The sequence below is a fragment of the Notamacropus eugenii genome, chromosome 3 (genome assembly GCF_028372415.1).
Source record: "Notamacropus eugenii isolate mMacEug1 chromosome 3, mMacEug1.pri_v2, whole genome shotgun sequence".
NCBI classification, from domain to species: domain Eukaryota; kingdom Metazoa; phylum Chordata; class Mammalia; order Diprotodontia; family Macropodidae; genus Notamacropus; species Notamacropus eugenii.
In genome coordinates this window covers 161,566,497-161,590,371 of record NC_092874.1, presented here as the reverse complement: position 1 = coordinate 161,590,371, position 23,875 = coordinate 161,566,497, and the positions used below count along the sequence as shown (strand labels likewise).

The 23,875-nt window shown below is 34.9% G+C and overlaps 1 protein-coding gene across 3 annotated transcripts in view; it reads left to right on the top strand.

Annotated features, from left to right (window-relative positions):
• The window catches only part of SEMA3E (semaphorin 3E), a 344,413-nt gene that overhangs the window by 26,414 nt on the left and 294,124 nt on the right, over positions 1-23,875 (top strand). Inside the window, exon 1 of one of the 3 annotated variants that reach the window (XM_072653226.1) lies at positions 4,633-6,750. The exons of the other annotated variants lie outside the window; for them this stretch is intronic. The gene's annotated coding sequence lies outside the window, so the exon portion shown is untranslated. Of the gene's footprint in view, positions 1-4,632; positions 6,751-23,875 lie in introns of those variants that run through there. 3 annotated transcript variants of the gene reach the window in all.

The window sequence follows — 23,875 nt, the reverse complement described above, 5'->3', positions numbered from 1 at the left end:
TATTTATTTGGCCAGTTGCTAGCAGAATTCTTTAGAATTTCCCTTGAACTTCCTCTTTGTTTCAAGTGTATGCCCAGAGAGAAGTATGGCATATATTTTTTAGGAGGACTGTCTTCAAACTATGTAAAAGGGAGAAGTTACCACAGAATCAGGGGTAAAAGAGATCCTGAGCATTTGAATTCCAGAGGTTGGAACAAGCATAGAAAACTGAGCTATGACAAAGATGGAGGGCATCAAGCAGAGCCATTAGCTTTCCAGACATCTCAGAGTAGAGAACTCAGGAAGTCCAAAAAAAAGGTGAACTCTTTCCCCAACTCCCCATCCTCTCAAATGCCTTTCTGTCCAAAAATCCTATAACGTAATCTTCTGTTTTTGTCTCAACCACAAAGAGATCAAGTCTTTACGAGAGAGAGAGAGAGAGAGAGAGAGAGAGAGAGAGAGAGAGAGAGAGAGAGAGAGAGAGAGAGAGAGAGGGAGGGAGGGAGGGAGGGAGGGAAGAAGGGTGAGAGGGAGAAGGAGAGTGAGAGGGAGGGAGAGGGAGAGAGGGAGAGAGAGGAGAGAGAGAGGGATAATGCAAGTTAGACAAAGTGCTCTCTCCCTTGGTTTTAGGAATTTTCCTTCCTGGAGACTTAGAATAATTGTAACTGAACTTGGAATGTTTCATCTAATATAAATTCCCTAAAGCTTAAGAGGATGAAACCAAGGAAACATTAGTGGGAATTTCATTGTCCTAAGGCTTAAAAGAAATTGATTATTATAACAAGAGTGTTAGAAGTAAATGCTTTTTTTATCAATTAAGGAAAAACTCTTTGATTGCTAGGCTTTTAATTCTTTAACATAAATCATTTTTGTATTTTATCAAAAGTCTTACTGTATCTATCAATAAAATATATTGCTGCTGAAAAATTGAGAATGGATAAAGGAAAAGAGATCAACACTGGGTGTCATCATTTCCTGCAGATATTTACCAAAATAAAGCAATTAATTCAATGAAGAAACCAAAACCCCACCAAAAACAAACAAAAAAATTAAGTCATTCAGTCTTTTGGGGTCGTTGAGGTCTCAGTTGTAAAAATATAAACTAATATGTTCATTCATTTCATCATCTGCCACTTAGTCTCCAGTGCGCTATATGAGGATTCTGAAATAATGCAAAAGAAGAAGCAGTCAGCAGGACAAGCTGGACAACTGGACCAGGCCAAGTAGCCATGCAAAACTCAAACTCATACACGTTGCGTTCGGACTTTTTGGTCCCCAGAGAGTGATTGACTCTTCACTTTTAGGGTTCTAAAGGTAACGCTGTAGGGCTGCAGTGCTAGCTCAGGTTTCATGGTGTTAAAGAATCAATTTTCAAGATGTCTAAAAGAAAGGAAGATGTAAAATAATTTGGGGAAAAATGCAGATGTTAATATTTTTAAGGAAGGTGATCAAGAGGACATCAAAACCCATATGCCTCCATTACCTTCAGTATGATAATTTTCAAATATATCCAGGATACCTTTGATGATGCTATGAAGGAATTGAAAAGCTTTTTAAAAAATTATTCTATAACAAGCCATGTATTCACATTCACAGTTTGACTGAAAGGGATACGAGATCCAACTATGTTTATTGCTTGTTTGATTTATTTTAAAAAATAGATGTTTTTTGTTTCATTTAATACATTTTTAAATAATGCCACAGTTTTTTCGGTAACTGCTAACTTTAGCTTTATATCTATAGTTACTATGTCATTAGGTACACAGATGTTTAATATTAATATTCTTTCATTGTCAATGGAGTCATTAAGTGTGCCTTAGTTCCCTTGTTTATCTCCCTTAATGATCACTAATTTAAATTCATCTATCTCGTATCATTACTGACACTTCAGATTTTATTCAGTCAAATTAAGTACCAAAAATCTGATTATATCCTCTCAAGTTAAATATCTGTCTTTCTCTTCATATTATAGATAATTATAATATAAAATGGTTTATGATAAGCATATTAATGCAAAGTGAAACAAATGCTATACAATCCTAGGAGAAGATGGTTATTAACATGGAGTGGGTTTGAGGTGACAGAAAAGGTTTCATGGAACAACCACTGTTTTAATTGGATTTTAAAGTATGGGTAGGGATTCAAAGAGGTGGAAGCAGGGAGGGCATACATTGAATAGGGGGCATGCAGAGGGAAAAGTGTAAGTAAGGGAAATTGGGAAGTGGATGGCTTATTAAAGGAAGTGTTACTAGTCCTTTTTGGATGGATCATAAAGTATATGGAAGGGAATAACTGGAGACTGTAAAAGTATGCTTAATCCAGATTGTAGGGTGGCCAAGAAATAAAGTTTGAATTTGAATGGGTACTCCTGAAAATTTTTGAGCAGAAGCATTACATTACCATATTGATTCATAAAAGGGAAATTTTGGCAGTAGTGTGGAGTATGACTTGGAGATGGGAGATAGTCAAAGTGGAAGACTGCTTGGGGCTATTACAATATAAAAAACTGTTGGTAATGTGGGACTATGCTCAGGTAAGGTACTTCCTGGTGAGAAAGCTCCTACGAGTACAAACTGACACTTTTTGTGCACATTATAATCTTAGATAGATGCCACTGGACAGTGATGCATTTGATAGTGGTGGTTGTTACTAAAGGAAAGTCAAGGCATTTGACTGTGGTAATTGTTGTTAGAGCAAAGTCCCAGAGGAGGGCTGAGAGGGTGAGATTCAGAATGCAGGAAAAGGAATTAGTCTTATTTAATATTAGGTATCACAGGATCTTGGATGTAGATGTCAAAGGAACTGTCTATTCCAACCCCCATTTTGGCAGTAAGAAAACTGAAGCCCGTGGAGATTGACTTGCTCAGGGTACTACTAGTAGAAAGCAACACAGGTAGGATCTGAACCCAGGTCCCCTGGCTCCAATCCAATGTAATTTACAACTATATGATGTCTTTTGTGACCAGAGTGAAGGAAGAGAGAGTGGGAAGTACTAAACACTGAATGAGGAGAGTTGAGGTAGCTCCAATTGTATGGATTCAGTCGCAGTGAAGTTAGAGCCTAAAAATAATAGTAAAATACTTAATATTTACATCACTACTTTGAATACTCGAAGTACTTTCATATATCATTTCATTTGAGCCTGATAATAATACTATCATTAAACCCATTTTATAGATGAAGGACCTTGAGCTGACAGATTTTGTCACCTGTTCATAGTCACACATCTGATAAATGTCTGAGACATATGATTCAACTTTTCCTGATTTCAAGTGTAGAACTCTGTTCATTATATCTTTTACCTGACCCCTCCGCTGTAGGTGGGTAAGTATGTATGAGTGGTCCACAAGTGGGGACTTAAGGAAAGAGGGATAACTTTGAAATAACTGTTCTAGGGAATGGGCTAAGTAGTCAGAAAAAGTCATCTGAAAGAATTCTTGAGCAGAAGAAGGTGCCCCACAGTCGTTATGCACTATAAATTTGTAGCATTTGAAACCAGATTTCACAATTTTCTCCTGGCTTACATAACAGCCCATGATTGAAGTCAAAAGTTGAGGATTTGCAGGTTGGAACTGTTGAAAGATCAGTGGGATGAGGGATTTTATTATAGTGGATAGTGAAATTTTAAAATAGTAGACAGTGGATTCAAGGCTGAGCATGGAACTAAGGGAGATGGAGTACAGGACATAGATTTAGAGATAGATTCAGGGTCTAAGATTAGGTTAAAGGATAGGAGGCTCTAATTACAGAGTGGGTTTTCTAAATTCAGAATCTTGGAGATGCGGAAGCTCTGAGAAATGGTTAGGTCTAAGGTATAACAATGCTGGTATGTCACTAAAGTGGGGCAGAAGAATAAATTGTGGGATTTGGGGAAGCTGAGGGATTATGGGGGCAGGGTGTTAAGAGTGGTTGTCATAATAAATATTGAAGTCACAACACAACACTAGAAAATGTGTTTGGATTTCACATGCATATTTGAATTTCAAAAGCTGGGCTCAGTAAATATGCTTTCAGTGTGCTAACAGTTCTGATCAAGGCAGAAGCCTTTATTCAAATATTTAGAAAACTTATAAGAGAAACAACTCAAAAAATTAATTATCAGCCATGGTATTAGCTAGAATTTGGTCATAGCTATGAATTGTAAATTTCCTTTTAAGAAGATATTCTCTGTTGTGATATTCTGGTAAAGGGTAGGCAATGTTTTATTTTATAAAAATTACTCACATCTAATTTTCAAACAACTGAATTGCTTTATAGATCTTGAGACTGTATTGAGTTATTTGATTCTCATCCTGAACCTAGAAAATGATTGATGATGAATCTGGAAATATTTTAGGATTTCTTGTTCAACAAAATTAGAGCTGCAAAGGACAAAATTCTTTTAAATCTCACTCCATACTGTCATCCTCCATTAGAATTTAGTGAAGTAGCACATTTTAATGATTCCACTTTAAAGCAGTATAAAAATGTATAGTATACAAAATAGTGTAAAATATTATTATTATAAATGTAATATGTATATTATATACCATATAGTATATAGCATGTATATACTATATATGAATATACTATTATATATATAACACAGTATATACATATATATATAAATGTAGTATAAGTAATATATAAATATTATATATATTATACAGTATAAAAACTCCCATAAAAATCAGTCTTTTTGTAAGGAGGTAAGGAGGGATGTCTGGACTTGTTATTTCAACTTTAGTAAAGCAAATTCATCTACCAATGCAGACTGACAACTCTTCTGGATCTTCCATTGTTAGAGATACATTGAGAGGTAACTGAGAGTTATTGAGAGGTTAAGTCACTTGCCCATAGTTTAAAGAGACAGCTACTTACGTGTCGATCAGCTTGACCCAAATCCTTGTCATGAATCTCTATCCTCACCACATGGACATTTCACAATATGTTTACTTAATGGCCTAGTTCCTAGAGAGCTAACCTTGGAAGCCAGGAAGACCTGGGTTGGAGGCCTGTGTCTAACACGTAATGGATATGGGACCCTGTGGACAAAGCATTTAATCTTTAAGTAACTTTCTAAGAGAATATACAGAGAAGGTGTTGGTCTGTATTGAAAGAGGGAGTTTCTTCATCAGGGCATTCCCTAAAGGAATGAAAGCATAGGCCTTACTCCTATTTCCAAGATAATTTGTAGTAAAATTAAAGTTATTCATCACACGCGTGTTATACCCTTGTATGTGTGTGTGCTAGCTCCAATAGGATCTTCTTGATGGGCTAGCTTGAGAGTCTGAACAATGTGATAGACAGGATCCCTCCATTCTGGGAACTTTGTATTTTAATTGGAGAATATTAAATATACTTAAGCAATGAGCAACATATAAGCAGGAATTATAAATATGCTAATGTAATGTAATAGGAATTATAGAAAGAAAGTTCAGTTTGAAGTGAGAGAACCTAGGTTCCAATTTGAATTCAAATTCTGATATTTGCTCTCTCTGACCTCAGTTTTCTCATCTTTAAAATGAAATGGTTACATGTAAAGATTTTTGTAAGTGCTCTAAATATTATGATCTTGGACATTAAATCTAATGGAATATAGAATTTATTAGATTTTATATACATATTTAATGGAATTATATATTATGCAGTAGAATATAGAATGTATGTAATGTATGAAAATGTGGAATGATGAATCAAAAAAAGATGGTAGCATCAAGAAAGGGAGGCTTCTTAGAGCAGATCATGTTCAAATCAGGTACAGAAGAATGCATGAAGTATGTGTTGTTGGAGACCAAAGCACTTGCTCTGCTGTACCTAAGATACCAGTTTGACTTGTTCTTTTCGCTGATTCTCTCACTCCCACTCCCAAGCTGATTGGTTGTGGCATTGTGTAAATAGAGCCTGAGTGTTAAACTTCTTAGGAAGACAACAAATCATTTATAAAGTGTTAGGGTGTGCAACGTAAGTGACCTTTGTAGAGAGCCGAAATATCTTTTCATCTGACAAAATTATGTTTACTTTAATCACTTTTGGTGGAAATATTTCTCACATAATAATTAAATACTTAACAATGGTTTAACTCATTATAGTTCACAAATTGATTTCATATGTAGTGTCATTGGAAACTCACAAGAATACTAATATGTTATTATTATCACTATTTAATTCATGAAGAAACTCAGGGTCAGAGATGCTACAAAATTTACCCCAGGTTACATAGCTAATTGAGTAGTGGAACCCACACTATCACTTAATTCAGTGTATTTTTTTAATATAATATAGCCATATATAATAAATGGAATCATAGACTCTGATATAATAATATACGGTAATAAAATAGCAAACCTGTTTTTTTTTTTAATTAAGGGCTGTCTTTTGGTAGCCCTGTGAAGCTGTGGGCCTATTATGAGAATGACAGTTAAATTCATAAAGTAAATTACATTAAATTACAAAGGAAATCTATTACATTGAAATAAAATTCTTTCTGCCTCTGTTTCTCTGTGTGTCTCTTAAAGTCAAGTTCATAGACCCCAGGTTAAGAACATCTGATCTAGCCTTATCTTGATAATTCAAGAGTGTCATGAACATCCGTTATTGCATTGTGTTGTAATAATTCTCAACATTCTTCTGGGGTGGTAGCTCAGTCCTTGTCTTGTCTTAGCTGTTGGTTGTCAGTATTTACTGCCCCCATTGTGCCTGCTCCTGATGGCCCCAGCCATCAGTGTCTATATCCCTGGTGATGCTCCTTCTAGTCTCCCACAGCCAGATGAATCTGCCTTCTTAAGAACTGTGAGTTAGTAAGAGTAAATAGGTCTCAGGTGGGCTCTCAAGAGCCAAGGGTCCATCTGTAGCATTTAGATTATATGGTCATTATTTCATGTGATTAGAATTTATAGAGACTTCTTGACCATCAGCTCTGTTCTATAGTTAGAGCTGGCATAGATTTACAATGTTCCCTTAACACTTCTAGAAAAATCTAGAAACAGTTCTTATTCTATGTTTTCTAGAGCTCACTTCCCAGAACTAGGACAGCAATCTGACCATAGAACAGTACATTTCTCATTTTACCATTTGAATCATTTTCCCTTTGTTTGATTTTTTAAAATATAACCTGAATCTTAAATTGGTAAAGGACCTCATCATTGGTAGAAGCCAGTGCCCTAAGCCTGGGTGAGGGCGTGGGTGGAGTTGGTGAGAGTGGGCAAGGGGAGAGCTCTTCTCTCTTTTTAGACCTGCTTTGAGTCTCTTCAGGTCTTTTCAGGCTCTGCAGTTGTTCTGGGTGCTTCTGGCTTCCGGCTTCAGACAGAAGATGAAAGATGCCAAAGGAAATGATGCTAGAAAGAAGCTGATATTAGATGAGTAGGCAGCTTCTGTTATGTCCCTAGCCTCAGCTGCTGTGCTAAACTTGGGGGAACTTCCCCTCAGATGAGAGTCAGTCCTCTCTTTCTTGGTTGAGTTGTTGCCTCCCTCCCCCTGCGAGAGCTCTGTTAGTCACTCTATGTTGTCCAGTATACAAGTGATTTTTTAAATGAGCAGCTTAATTCTGCAGAAAAAAGAAACATGTTCTTTTTAAGTATTTTCATTTCAATTTTCATAACAAAGTTGTACCAAGGTTATGGATTAAATTCTGGGATGACATATGTTTTTATAAATCTATCTCATTTGCTCTTTTGATTTTATTTTGTATTTACTCAAATATTTTATCAGGAATTAAAGCAAACAATGTTTATGAAGTAGTTATGAAGGAAAACTATAAAAATATCTGTTCCCTGCATTTACAAGTAACTGCATTAAAGAATTACATACAGTACACTTGGAGGGGAAAACTTAGGCACTTCAGGCATTACTAGACAGAGGTGAGAAGGGACAATTTGCTAAGCCAGGAAACAGGACAGCCCATGCAAAGGCAAGGAGACAGGAGATAGAACTTAATTTAATTAGAGAGCAGCAAGTGGGCCAGCTGGGCTGGAATGAAGGAAAAGGATGGGGGTTATCCTTGGACTGGTATGAGCAACCAGTGCTTCAGCCATGTCCTTTCCATAGCATAGTGGAGGGTGTTTTGGAGAGGGGAGAGATTGTAAATTTTCCTCAAACCTGTTCAGCCTGCTAGCTTTACTCTTTTTGTCCAATGAACCCCCTGTTCATTCATGTGGCCTTCCATGTCAAAACCCTGGGGACATCTTCGATTCTTCCCTTCTGCTCAGTGGCAGTACACGCCTTGAATCCATCCAGCATCTTTCTGAAGGTTCTAAATGGTTTCTCAGGAGCTTTAATTGTTCAACACTGCGCTTTGGGAGCACCCTGTATATCTGTGTTAGTGTATCAGACTATAATTAGACTGTAACATCTTTGAAAGCAAAGATTGTACCTCTTTTAAACTATTAATGCCTAATAAAGTTAGTTCTTGAATATAGGTGCTAAATGATACTTGTGCCACTGATTGATACATGAATAAATACGAATCTTAATATTCATAATGTCTTAAAAGATAGAGGACTGTGAACCCCTTTTAACCTTAAATCCATGATCCTATAATCCTGTTCACTGTAGTTCAAGCATTTTACCTTTATTTTTTCCCCTGTGGAGAATGATAAAACTGAATCATTTTATTGTTGCCACCTATCTTGTGTTTTTTTTGGAAGGCTGTTGTTTTTATTTTAATAGCTACTACCGAATGGATGAAACATTTATTAAATACTTAATATGTATAAAGCACTGTGTGAATACTGAGGGTAAAAAAAGAAAACTAAGTCCCTGCTCTTAAAGTAACTTACCTTCTAATCAGTGATACAACACATCTAGGTTTCAGCCTCAAGTCAAATGCAAATGGAGAAGGCCTACAGTCAGTTAATCAGTCAGTTAACAAGCCTTTATTAAATGCCTTCTATGTGCTGTGGCAAGGGATAAGTTAATGACTCTTTTCTAATGTCATTTACAGTGATAAAACCATATCCATTTTTGAGGTTGAATCATTTGATAGTGCCTAGGACCTTGATGACATGGATTTTCTTTTCTGGGCCTCCAGTAGCTGTCTGTAGCTAGGAAACAATTTCCAGGCTATGTCTCCATAGGGGATAGTTGCTCAGATGATGGCTGAGGGCACTGGGCTGGAAGCATTGTTAAAGCCAAGGCTGTTGGGTTCAGGGTCCTGGGCTGTCCCCATCAGGGGCTTTGAGGGGAGGTTGTGGTTAAGAAGGTGCTGGTGGCTTGGTTGGCCAGGTACATGCTATGCTGCCTTCTGTCTCTCCTTGGGGATGCCTTGCTGCTTCAACTATAAGCAAGAGGTTCTTCCTTTCTACCAATAGTCACAAAGATCATGGATTGCTGAGAGGGCCCAATCCATGTCACTTACATTTTACATGAAAGTATCTTGCAGAATTTAGGACCCCTCAACCTCAAACAAATTAACATTATTGATAACAATTAGAATTAATTCCATAAATATTAACCAGCACCAACTATTATTAAGGAAAGTAAAATTTCTTAGGGATCTCTTCACACCCTCAAAATTAGCATTGCTTTGCCTCATGCAAAGAGCTGTACCAACTGCTGTTTACAAGGAAGCTTAAATGACTGACTGATGTGCCACAGAGGTGAAAGACTGAAAATAAATAACCTTGTTCACTTGTGTATTGAAGTGTCTAGACTCAGTAGACTGACAATACCATGATCCAGAATTTTAACAGTCCTGTCTTCTATTCAACTTAAATTGACAAGTCGTTTTTAAGTTCTCATAGGAAAATTCTGCTATGAGGATTTTTTAGAGCTGGGTTTCTCTAACTATGATTTGGTCATGTTAGAAACCCTTGAGGAGGTGGGGTAATGTAATTCCTCTGAGGTAAAATGGTATTGGAAAATTCTGGAACAAACTAGAATAAATTAAGCTTATTTTTTGTGCTGAAATATTGACATATAATAATTATATTTCATATGGAGTTTTGGGATATATCTCTGAAGTCAGTTTCAATATCTATTCAATCACCAAACTATTTAAATGTGAGAGATATAACTTAAAATATTAAAAGATTGTTAATTAGCTTTATAAAGCCATTCCATCTCATCACTTGATCTGGTTTCCCAATTTTGTTTATTCTCCAAAAAGACAAAAACAAGTTTCTTTGTGGTACCCATAATTAATTTATTCACAAGCAACTCACTAGTCAAAAAAAACTCTCATATACTGAATTACACTTAATTATCTATCCATGTGATTTATCTATTAAAGAATTTAACACAATGCTGCTTTTATATGAATGCTAGATAAAGCCCTTTGACATGATGACATCTAATATATTCACAAATATGCCTCCCCGCCCCCCACACAAACTCAAACAAACCCATGCTTGCCTTTGCTTTGCCATTTCCTCCAGTATAAATTGCTTAGCTACCAAGGTGTCCTAATTACAACTTCAGATAAAGAATGTTGAAGTTCTTTGTGTTCTGTGACCTAGTTGAGGAATAACATTTGGTGTCCTCAGTCTCATGCAGAGTTTACAATTAACTTCCTGAAGCACGTGTTTGCCCCTATATATTAACTTCCTTTACAGTAATTGTTAGCTCTCAGAGGAGCATCTGTGAAGAAATGCATCTCCAAAATGAATGCTTTGAAGGGAAAAATAAAAGCACTTCATCAAGTGAGAGAGATAAAAAAAAGAAAATGTGGGGTGTGTGTGTGTGTCTGTGTGTGTCTGTGTGTGTCTGTGTCTGTGTGTGTCTGTGTGTTGTCAGGAGCTTGATAGGAAAAACAAACACTGCCCTGTGCTTTCATATTACAAAACACAATGTAACAGATCTCTAGAAATTTTATTCAAAAATAATTTTCAAATATGAAGAATAGATTTATGAATGAGTCTAATACTGTTTCATTTCCTTCAGTTTCAGATAGTTTATTTCACATCTCTCTAGAGTTCATTCTTTAGCCTTAGGGCTAAAGCTTTTGCCCTTTAAGAAAATGGAATTCAAAGGGAAAGTAGCATCACGACTCATCTTAGCTAGTCACCTCCAGAGAGAGAACGGATGAACTCTGAATCAAATTAAGCATACTTTATTTTTTCACTTCTTATATTTTTATTGTTTTGTTTGTATCTTCATTTGCAACATGACTAACATGAAAACTTTTGCATGATTTCACAGGTATAATCAAAATAAAATTGCTTGCCTTCTCAAGGAGCGAGTAGGCATGGAAGGGAGAGAGAATTTATAACTCAAAATTTGAAAAAATTTGATTAAGATCTTTTACACATAGCTGTGAAATATTTAACAATATAAATAAAAATATTTTTTAAATCTTACCTATTTTCATATCACATTTGATTGAGAAATAGCTTTTAAATGATGTAATAGTGTATTAAATATATTTGACGTTATATTGGAAAACTATGCATCATTTATTTAAAGCTTAGTTTTATATACATGTATTTTCATATATATATGTTGTTTCTACAGTTCTAATTGTATGTGTATATTATATATAATATATAAGTAAATATATATGTATTTATACGCATACATTTACTTGTGTATCTGTATATGTCCATGTCTCCTTTCTAATGATACATTACTCATTTGTGGATATAAATATGGATTTTTTGCAAAAAAAAATCACCTACATCTCTTTATACTACATACTGTCATTGAATTATTCATATTTTTTTTTAAGAACAAGGTGTTTCGTTTTGAAACATATCAACTATAATCAGAAAGGAAAGAGACTGCAGCATTACATATAATATTGTTTCTTTTAACTCATTATATGTATCTTCAGTATGAGAAAAAATAGTATATCATTCAAAGTCCTATATAACCTTCTTCATTTCTTTAATAAAATCCAAAGATTACTGGTATAGAAAAAAAGAACAAACTCTTTCCTATATAGTTTAGGTATCATAGACACAGAACTATTCTTGATTCCTGGAAGACCTGAATTCAAGCCCTGCTGTGAACACATAGTTTGTGACCTTGAGCAAGTCACTTAATTTCTCAGATATCTTAAAAAACTCTCAGAGACAAGTGTCAGAAAAGGTTCTGGCCTGAATTGGTAGGAGTTTCCTCACCCATGAGTACCATCTCCTAATGAAATCATGGGTTCAGTCCCTATATCTTCTGTAGATCATTTAAAAATTTATATAGTTTGATGAATATTTGTCTCTTTTCAGTGTTTTTTGACTAGCAATACATTATAGAAATATATGTCATACATAAATATCTTTCTTAAGTATTAATATACGTTGGGGGATTAGTATATATTATTTCCTTTGCTGTTTCAATTCAGCATTTAGATGCGTTGGAGACAAATGTATTGTACATTTTGGCACCATTCAGGAGCTAATACAGTACCACTTTGACTAACCTCTTTTTTTAGTTTCACTCTGTAGCAAAATTTTCTTTCCTGATGTTATTTTTGAGGTTCTTTGGATACTTTGATTAGCTATATTTTCTTAAGAAAATTTTTTTCCTAATCTTTTCTTAATTTATTTTCAAATTCCTTTTCAAAATTAAGTATTTTTTTTTAACAAACAAACTGAGTTATGAATAGTCAATCAAGAAAGATTTTTGATTCTCCTAGCCTCCTGACCCAGAGAAGTAGGCTAAATTGACACTTTTGTTTATTTGCATATTTCACATAGTGTTTCTTCCTTTTAAAATAGTTTTAATTAACTTTTGGAACCAATGCAGTTTCTTGTTTGACAGTTTTATGTACTGTGTATAAATTATGGATTTCATTTATGTGTGTAAATAGAGAAAGAATAAAGAGAAACTCTTTGCTAAAATCCTTTTATAGTTCTGTGTCAAAGCATGGGAGTAGTCTCCAAAAATAGGAATATAAACTCTAATTAGTCCCTCCCACCACCCAGGAAATGTGCTGGCCCGGCTACAGACTATGATTCTATTGTCTAGGATCATCCACGATAAGTTCAAAGAGCCTTATCAATATGGAGTTGGCCTGCAGGTGATGACTTGTTTTGACAACAGAAACTCAGGAAACTATCTGCTTAAGGTGTGGAGGAAGTTGCTATTTGTGTCTAGGGAAGCAGAGCCCACAGGAATGAAATCACTGATCCTTGAAGTATAAAGGAAAACAGAAAATGGTGCTAAACTCTAAGCATAATTCCTGTCTGTCAACAAGCATTTATTGAGGACTTAAAAAATTATTAAACCCTCATCATATGCAAAGTGCCATGCTAGATGCTGGGGATAAAAAAGGTTAAAACAGAAAAGATCTATGCACTCTAAGAACTTATGTTCTACTGGGAAATGGACCATGTTCATAGATAGGCAGGGGGCCAATTAAGAGACTACTGGAATAGTTTGGGGCAAGAGGTGATGAAGACTAGTCAGCATGTGAGTGGAGGGAAGGAGGCAGGTATGAGAAAGACTTGGCAACCGACCAGATTTAATAAGTTAACTTGAGGGCAGGACCTTTTTGCTCTTTGTCTCTCCCTGTCTCCTCCCATTCTCCCACCTCTATCTAGTATAGGGTCTTGTACACAGTAGGAGCTTAATAAATGCTTATTGTATGAATTGAAAGGGAAGAGTACTATGGAGATTTCCTGTATGCCAAGCATTGTGATAGGCACTGTCAAGGTTTATCCTTGAAGAACTAGAATCTAGTATTATCCCTGCCCTTAAAATTCTCATGATGTAGTTAGGGTAATAGTATAAACGTAAGATAAACAGAAGATATTTGTGACAATAATCAAGTGCTCTTTATGTACTGCAGAATATATAGACTATGTCACAGTGTATATCCCCTCCAGTGACTTGTACAGTGTTCCTGTACACTGTACAATTACAAAAATTTGTTGAATTGTTTAATGGAACCATAACCAAAATTATATTGAATTTAAAATCAGAAGAAATGAATTCAATTCCTGCTTTTATTTATCTGCTTTTGCAAGCTGTTTAAAAGTCACTTTCTCAAGGTCTCCCCATCTGTAAAGAAGAGCTAAGACTTGGTACCTACCTCACAAAGCTGTTGTAGTAATCAAGTAAGAGGATATATCTAAAGCACATTGTGAACTTTTAAGTAATTTGTAAGTATAAACTGTCAATATAATTATTACGTTAAGAAATATGCATACATATATATATACACATTCGTGTATATACATACACACACACACATATATATATATGTATGTATGTATGTATGTATGTTTGTATACATATTTCCCACTCCAGTTGTGCTAGGATTTGTCATCTCAGAAGTAGGGATGATGAGCTGTTTTTGACTCTAGACGTGATTATAAGTAGTACAGGCAAAATAAAAAGACAAAATGAAGAGGAGCTTCTGATTTTTTTCCCTTAAAAGCAGATAAATAAGACCAAGTACATGGAGAATTTAAGTTTTGAAAGAATAAAAAGTATTTCTACATGGTGAATCAAAACAGTGTATTTCTAACATTTGAAAATATTCTACTTTATTTAACAATGCACTAGAACAAGACTTTATATACTCACTCAGAGTCATTTTTCCTTTATTGAAATTAACTCTTGCAAATACATACATATTTGAAAGGGATCTTAACAGTTTTGAACTTGTAACCCAAATGTCTCAGACAGAAGAACTATACTGAGAACACCATCCATACAGGTACTTATTAAATCCTGTTTCACTAATTGAGTTAATCTACCTTCAGAACTTTCTGCATGCCTGTTCCTAAATCATCCCAGGTAAGGAGTATCAGTTCTATTTTTAAAGACTTCTGGAGATTGTATACCAATTCTTAGGAAACGATTCCAGTATTTAACGGAACTCACTATCAAAAAATGCTTTAGTACTGTTAATGCAAATTTTTCATGTTTTTATTTAAGATTCATCTCACTGAGAAAAGGGGCATTATTTGCTTAGTACAACTGGAGGATTACTTTAAAACCTTATTACTTATTTGGTGAGAGCATCTAAAAGTTGATGTTTCATTCAACATCATCTAATTAAACCAAATGTTATGGTCTTTTTCTAGAACTAAGGACAAAATAACAACAATCATTACTTATTAGCCCTGTAACAGTGAAAAATCACTTTACTTTTCTGGGCCTAATTTTATTTGAAATGGCTACCATTATTACCTACCTCACAGGGCTTCCCTTACCCAGAGAAACCAGGGTGCCTGGGACTGGAACCCAAATATTGTGGACTTGGAACCGGAATTGTGCTCTATAGGAACCCAACTAAGCTTTGTACCTAAACCCCTTTTCCTCCCCAGAACAAAGGTGTTGCAAAATGCAGAGAGAGATTGTGCCTCCGTTATATTGGTAGTACATTTGTGATTTTTTTTTGAAGTAACTATTTTTTTATAAAAGTAGAAGAAAGAAAGGAAGAGAGGAGGAAAAGAAAAAAAGAAACAGAGAAGGTAGGAAAAGGGGGAGAAAAGGAAGGTAGGAAAGGAAGGAAGGGAGAAGAAGGAAGGAATAAAGAAGGAAAGGAAGGAGGGAAGGACTGAATGGAAAACATGGAAGTAGGGAGGAGTGAAGGTGCTTTTAAAGTTTTAATTGCTGAATAAGTATGAACAATAGCTATTCTCTATCCAGAGGAGGTTATGAATATGTCCATGCAAATCTATTCTTTTTAATGAAAAGAATGAGGTCCTTCTCTACCTATAAGTAGTACACCAGGAGGTCACTATTATTGGCTCTCCATACAAATGACACATATTTATTGCATATCTAAGTAATGTTCTTACATTTAAAAGATAGAACCATATTTAGGAATGTCGGGTTGAACTTTGGCAAAAAATGGGAAGTAGTCAAAATTGATAATTGGACTTCTTTTCTGCATCCCTTTTAATCTTCTGGGATTCACTTCTTTCAGTACCTCCTCCCTGGTTCCCAGTATCTTTGTCCTGCTCTCTGTTACTGAAGGTAACAATTGAGGTTCCACCTGTGTCTGCCTTCCTTGTGCTCCATACTCTATGAGCTTTCCAAGCATTCTCTTCAGATTTCTTCTTCATTTGGTAACTTTGCTCAGGAGAAATAGGGCTTCCATGCTAGATCACTAATTAATCTGACAAAGACATGGAAAAGGTACTAAAAGATGTTAATGCTGTGATCTCTCATGCATCTTCAAAATAAGAATAATGCACAAGAAATAAACCAATTTCAGTCTTTTCCATGTTCTAAGGCACCAGGAACCCTAAGGAGATGATAACACAGTTGATGAATTAGAGTTCATCTACAAGAGAATGCCATTCTCTAGTGCTTCAACATACTCAACCGCCATGTCCCCACCAGCCAGATAGGGATAACTACAGGACTCAACTTTGTATATCTCTTTCCCTTCCCACCACACTCTGTGCAGTAAAAACAAAAAGGTAGAGAAGTTTACTCTGGCTAAGCAGCAATAGTAGTCATCCAGACAACTAACAACAGAGAGAAATAGGGCAAGATATACTAGGCTTTAAGCAATGAAGACTAGTATTCAGCTAGGGTCAGTTCTGTTCTCCCAGAAGACTGGGGCATAGATTAAAGCTGGTGAAAAGTGAATTGTCCAGGCTGGGAAGAATCTGACATAGCTTTGAGGTCTGGGCACTGAAGAAATTGCTGTCAAAGAGGAAAGAGCCAGAAAGTAAAGAATAGGTAAATATATCAAAAAAAAAAAGACAAATTATCAACAAATTATCTTTACATGTAATTAGAAGAAATACTACTACAAGTGAGATTTTTCCTCTTGAGATCTTTGATAATTTGTCTTTTTGTATGTAATTTGGCTATTTATAGTAGTCAAAAATAACTTAGTTACTCAAAGTTATTCTTAAAATAATATTGTTGTTACTGTATACAATGTTCTCTTGGTTCTGCTGATTTCGTTCTTCACTATTTCATGCAAGTCTATCCAAGTTTTTTTTTCTAAAAAGCGATGAGCTCATCATTTCTTATAGCATAGTAGAATTCCACCACCATCATCCACCACAACTTGTTCAGCCTTTCTCCAATTGACAGGTATCCCTGCAATTTCTAGTTCTTTGCCACTATAAAAAAGCTGCTAGAAATATTTTAGAACATACAAATTCTACTCCTTTTTCCCTAATCATCTTTTATAATGTTGAAACAAAACTTGATCTCTAGACAAAGCAAAACCTTTTGCTCTCAAAGACAGGATGTGTCAAGACAACTTAAGGATTATAGCTCCCCCAGAAGAACATCATAACTCAAAAAATTTTAATGTCATAACGCAAGAAATAATGCAAGAAAAGTGCTTGGAATTTCTGAACACAAAAAAAGCAACTGCCAATTAAAAGAATCCTCAAATAGGCTTCAGGGGAAGAAGGGGGGATATTGATATTACATACCAGGAAATAAGAGAACCCAACAATCTTCTCCAAAATCTAAATTTCAGGTGATTCAAAGGTACATACACACACACACACACACACATACATTGACATACATTGTCTAGTTAAAAAATGGATTATGAGAGACTAGCAGATGGATAGAAAATATTAAAATTTTTTGAAGAAGGATTCCATTGCACAGGGTACATTTACAATATGGAGAATTCATGGGTGGATATAGAAAAGAATTACATTGGATGAATTAAAAGGTGTAGATGAGTTATGAACGGTGCAACTGGAGGAAATATACATATTGATGAGATAACAAATCTGTTGAAGTATTTAAATAATGAGTTAAAGCTACATATAAGTATTTTCATTAGGGACTGCACAATGCCTTATCTTTTTTTCTGGGTATTTGTTTTTCTATCTAAGAATAGTTGCAGACTGAGGAGAAAGAAACTTGTGATGCTCAAATTCATGTCCTGCATGTATATAATTTCCCATTTCATTTTTGAACAGGAGTGGACCTGAATAGATGTCACATGGACTTCCATTTTACTATAAAAGTTAGTTTATTGTAGTTATTAACATTTTTGGCAACTATTGGCAACCACTTCTTATCTTTACCTCCAGACTATCAACTTTATGAGGACAAAGACTGAGTCATCTACTCTGCTCCTGTGTGTCTTCCTAATTGTCTTTTAAATCTTTTTTTGTTTGTTTTTTATTGGCTAGAAAAGCTGGATAAAGAAGAAAGAATTATTGATAGTCTTTATTAAAATAGACTATATTGTAGTAGAAAAGGTGTTTGATCTGGAGTCTAGAGAATATTGAGTTTAAATTCTTCCTCTGAAAATCCCTATTTTGTTACCTTGGACAAACTATGTATTTTTTTTTTTTTAGTTCTAGTTTTCTCATATATAAAATGAGGATAGTAATATCTGTAAGTACTTAGCTTACTTGACTATTGTGAAGATAATATAGCATTTGTAAGGCATTTTTCAAATCTTAAAGCATTACAATTTTTAATGTTAATTGACTTTGCCGAGAATAAAGAAATAGGCAGAGAGGACTTTGAAGTACTGAGAGACTCTCTTCTCTGTTAACAAGAGACCCCGAAGATCATCATAAAGTCATGGAAATTTAGAGTGCAAAAGGATCTTAAGCATAACCTAGCCCAGTGTTTTCATTTTATAAATAGGGAAGGTGAAGTTCAAAGAGATGAATGAACTTCTCAGAGGCTATAAAATGATAATTCCCATAATGAGGCAGATAGTATTAATTCCATCATCCTTATTGTTTGTTGCACTATTTCATATGACAGTTTCTGAGGTTTTTCATTTAATACTTAATTTTAAAATGAATAATTTATAATAACATTCTTGATACTGCTCTAAATGTGCTTTAAAATGTGTGATGCATTCTCAGATGTAATTTTTATTATAACTAAAATTGTGTCAGAGGGTTGCTTCTCTACTTTTGATTCAAATCAAAAGTTTGATGTGTCAGATTTAGTTTTATAGCCAAATTTTCCAATGCAAACACATCAAAGAATTAGAAGCTAGAAGGAACCCCAAGGAATATCAGTATTTTGAAAATGCCTGTGCAAATCTTGCCACAGTATTCATAAGGGATTAGCTATAGCATTTTTCATTTTTCGGTATTAGATTAAGTAGATGAGCGCTAGATAGACAAAATGAGAGACAGGGAATGCAGAAGAAATGCCTTGGTAATAAAATGCAATGGTTTATTCACTTATTCACTTTTCTGAAGTTCTGAAATATCCATGATTTTTGTACATGTAGGTATTCTATCTGTATCTTACTACATCATATTCTCAAAGAGTTGTAGCAGAAAACATCACCTGTCAGCTAATCTTCCAGTGGCATGCTCATTGACCAAGCTATGTCTTAGTATTGTGGCTTTCTCTCAGACACTGAAACTACAATAAATTAGACTTCTAATGTATTTCTACATAGAGAGAAAATAAAGAGTTCATAGTAGCTATTTCAGTTATCTGTACAATCAGTAGCAAACACATAAGTGATAGTCTGCATCAGTTATTAAATCAGGAAAATAAACTTAGGTCTTTTGACTTCACAAGTGCTAATATAGATTGTAATGTAGCAACTCATATTTTAATAGTGCTTTTAGATTTGCAGAGCAAATTCTGCACAACACACCTGTGAAGCAGATAAAATAAACATAATTACTCCCACTTTTCAGATGAAGAAACTGATGTGCAGAAATTTGATACTCAAAATCCCTGTTGTTAATAAGTATTGGAGTTAAAATTCATACTCAATTTTCTTTTGATTACAGATCTAAGGCTCTTTATACTTTATGTAGTCTTATTGACTTTTAGGTTCAACCAAAATAACGTATTAGATCAAAAAATTATGAAATGACTTCAAGCTACACTGTACAATTTCAGAATTTCATAAAATAAAATATTTTTCCATCAGTAATGAAAATAAGAAAGAACTATCATCATGTAGCTTTTTTACAATAGTGTTTGCCCTTTTGTTTGCCAGTAGTTTGGGTAGTAAAACCCAGAACCAAAAAGGAAACCAAAAGGTGACTAGTGTTATCCATAACCATTAGAATCAAATAATTCAGTAGTTTGGGCTAGGTTTTACAATGAATTGTTGCTAATTTATGTTGTGATATACACTAGATAAATGATTTGTTTTAGAATATTCCCTTTTTTAAAAGAAGTTAATGGCTTTAAAATTATATAAGCATAAATATAAAACTGTAATCAATATGATAAGTATTGCCAAGTGTTTTAAATAGATTCATTGAAAACTTTTCTTCTTAACAGAGGCTTGTTTTGATTGGGACATCTGGTAAGTTTGTCTGTATTACAAAATACAAAAGTGGCATTCAAACCTAGGTCTCTTTTTTCAGTTGCCAACTTTGGGTATTTTCTTTTATATCAAAATTATATTTAAATATAGCTGCTGAAATTAAGAGAGTTTCTTGGCCCCTAAATTCTGATAAGGTATTTAAAAAAAAAAAATTGTTTGAGGTTAGGGCATTAGCCAGGATTTAGTAAGTAGCCAATTGTACATTAGCCTAAAATGGCTCATCCCTGTTTGACTGCCAGGAACTTTGTATAAATGGGTTTTTTGTCAGTACAATTTTAGTATGTGTGGAAAGGACATTTTTTGATACATTTTCTGAAATCTGCAGTCATTTCAGATTGTTATGTGTCTGACAGAATGGCCCATTGAAAAATGGAATTCTTAAGAGTTCAATAGGCCTTATTTTAATTGTGGCACTCAGCCTCCTTCATAAAGGAAACTTAGTAATCCCTTCCAAAATTCTAAGTTTTATGTTTTGTAATTTAAGGGAGCTAAATTGAGGAAAAGGCAGAGGAAGAAATAAAGCTAACATTTTCCATGTTCTTAGGGGAGACTTAGGGGAGACTGTTTCCACCATCAGCCACGGGCATGATATTTTCAAAAGTTCTCTATCTTGATTTTATATTGTTTTTCCTTCAGCAAGGTGAGTTAGCATAGAGCTTATTCAGTAATTCTGTACTTCCTTCAGGTAGGTGGAACAGCCTTCCTTTATTAAGTACTTCAGTGGCTCTAGAGATATTTTGTACTAACTTTCCTGGAGTGAGGCTGAGTATTTCTTCCCTCCAGGATGCTCTCTTACCCCTGAGGTGCTGGAAATCTCTCAATTCTAATGATAGTCAGTATAAGCCCCCATTCTGGTATATTCCATTGTCCTTTTTTCTCCTCCCCTTCCCAGCAATATAACCAGCAATGATTAACATCCCAATTTCATTTAACTAATGAACAAATTTACTATGAAGATTAACCAAAAGATATAGCACAAAGTACAAATATTTCTGCCCTGTTTTGCACCTTGGTGCATCCTCTTTCCTATGTAACTTCAGTTTCTCTGAGGAAAATGGGTGTACAATTAAATCAGTTTCTACATAGAACTGGTCACACCAAGTTCACTTCTGAATGCAATGCAACTAAGTATATAAGTTCATATCTCTTGTTGTTCCTGGGAGGGGTTAAGCAGGTTGCTCCAGATTTTGCTTCTTGTTTTCTGCTTTCCAAAAAAATCCTGGCATGAATTCTTTTTTTAATTTTTAAAATTTCTTTTATTAATTTATTTTTCAGTTTTTAACAATCACTTCCATAAGTTTTAAATTTTCTCTTCCTCCCCTCCCTTTCCTCCCCAAGTTGGCATGCATTCTTATATGGATTCTACACATACATTCTTATTAAACACATTTTCACAGTGGTCATGTTCCTGGCATGACCTTTTGAAGCTCAGAAGTTTTTATTGATCTCCAGTACTCCTTCACAAAAATACAGAAAAAGAATGGACACAAGAAAGATAGATGAAGCCAGAGACTGATACATTTTGCCTCATGACAGCTCTAGGTGAGAAGGAGCCAGGATCCCTTCTTCTGCCAATAGGTCATCTTCTTGAAAACCAACTAGGTCAGAAAGAGTCAGAGCAAGAGAATCACTTTGACTAGTTAGTCCCACATTCAGTTGCAGTTCCACAGCCAATCAAAAAGAACCATCTTCACTATGTAGTTAGCAAACTGGACCAACTACAGTAAGTCTGCACATGTTTCAAAGTCCATGTAGGGATGGCATCACCCAAGCATGCTACACATGTTCATAGGGACTGTGCTGATTGGGCATTTGCCCCATTACATTGCCATTATATTGAGATACAAGGGTCTTATGCTTCCTTCCCCATTTTGGTGTCAGATTTTGCTCCATGGAAAGATACAGTCTCAAGAATGCCAGTGGGAAAATGTTTTAACATGTCCCAAGTTACCAGTTGTTCTGGCTCAATAGCTAATTGGGTATTCTCAGTGATTAGTTATACATGAGGTGAAGAAAGTCCCCCAAAAGTTTCACATAGTCATTTAAAAGTAGGCATAGAATATCTGTGTATATTCTGTGAAAGAATATAATATACTTGGATTATAGTGTATGGCTCTTAATACCTTCTCTGAATAAAAGATTGAGATACTGTCCTCTGAAGGTGCTTTGCACAATTGCTAAGCATAGCATATTGAAATAATGGTCTTCCTGGAGCATCACCACATAGCTTCCAAGTAGCATACTGCTAGATGTATGAAATATATTGAATCCAGCCATTTCTCATATGATACCACAGGGCATGACTAGGTTCTTCCTATAACAGGAAGATATGGATTGCAACTGACCAGGGAGATTTAGAATTAATGTTAAGAAGATTAAGTTGAATGGTTCTCCAGTTGATCTTGAAAATATGAGGAATTTTTACCAAAAGCCAAATAACTAAAATAAATGCTAACTTCTTTGGAAAATATTAGCTTTAAAGCAAGTATGTTTATTTTCAAATGACCTCTTAGCTTGCACAGAGGGCTATAATTCTTGGGATTCTTGGGAAAAAATAGCTACTTCATCTTAGAATTTTTAATCAAAGAAGAGAGGAATATAGCATAGTTTAACCTACACCCGACATTTCAAAGAGTTCCAAGAAGAAACAGGTAAGATTTCCAAGGTAAAATATTCTCCTTGGGAAGGCAATGTGGTAGGATAGGAGGTCTTCCACAATGAAATGCTCAAGACACAAAGCACAAAATTTCCAGAGGAGGGGACAGGGGCAAGTTACCTAAAGCAACTGACATGATAGATCATTCACTGACCAATTTAGGTTTTCTTTTTGTTATTATTTCTTTCATTGTGGTGTTCAGCATTTTTGACTTGTCACATTCTTTGGCATATGTTCTTTAAGTTGTTTCAATGCATCCCATCTCCAATAGAAATCATGTGCTCTAACATGGTTGCATTTGGCTCCTCTTCCTATAACCTGACAAAGGTCTTCAAGTATATTTCAAGTATATATATATATATATGTATGTATATATATGTATATATGTGTGTGTATGTGTGTGTGTGTATATATATATATCTATATACACACATATATACGCATACATAGACACATATACTTCAATATATTTGTTTATATATCTTTTATCAATCAATATTACAACTGATTAGGTATACCCAGTACTGCATTAATGCAAATATCTGCTCTGGTTCCACAGATTATTTTCTCTCAAAACTGTCCAAAATTCTATTTGAAAGCTGCATTTCTTTGTACATATATTTTAGGAGTTTATAGTATAAGAAATTTCTTTTTTTATCTCATATTTGGTATCAAAATGCTTATCCATAAAAGCAAAATTATTTGATAATGAATACAAATATCCTCATTTTACTCCAATTTGGGAGATCTTTTCATCATTAAGTGCTAATTATGAAAAAGGCTTTAAGGAGACAATGAGAGTACCTTACAGTTCTGACTGAGTGTTAACTGCCAGAGGAAGATTACGCTGCTGCCCTCCCCAGAGTAGGCAGAGTTGAGGTCTGTTGCCTGTCCCTTAGTAGTGGTGTGGGTGAGAACACAAGCAGGGTATGTTGAAAATGACTTCAACAGCACCAGGAAAAGTAAAGAGTGGAGTCCAGAGCACAAGCCACGGGGTCCAGTTGCTCACCTTTCCCTGGATAGCTGGTGGGTACAGAATGAGCCTGTTAGGAATTAGCTTTTCCACTGATAGATCACCAGGCTGCTTAGTGAGCGCTGGAAAAAATGTGTAGTGC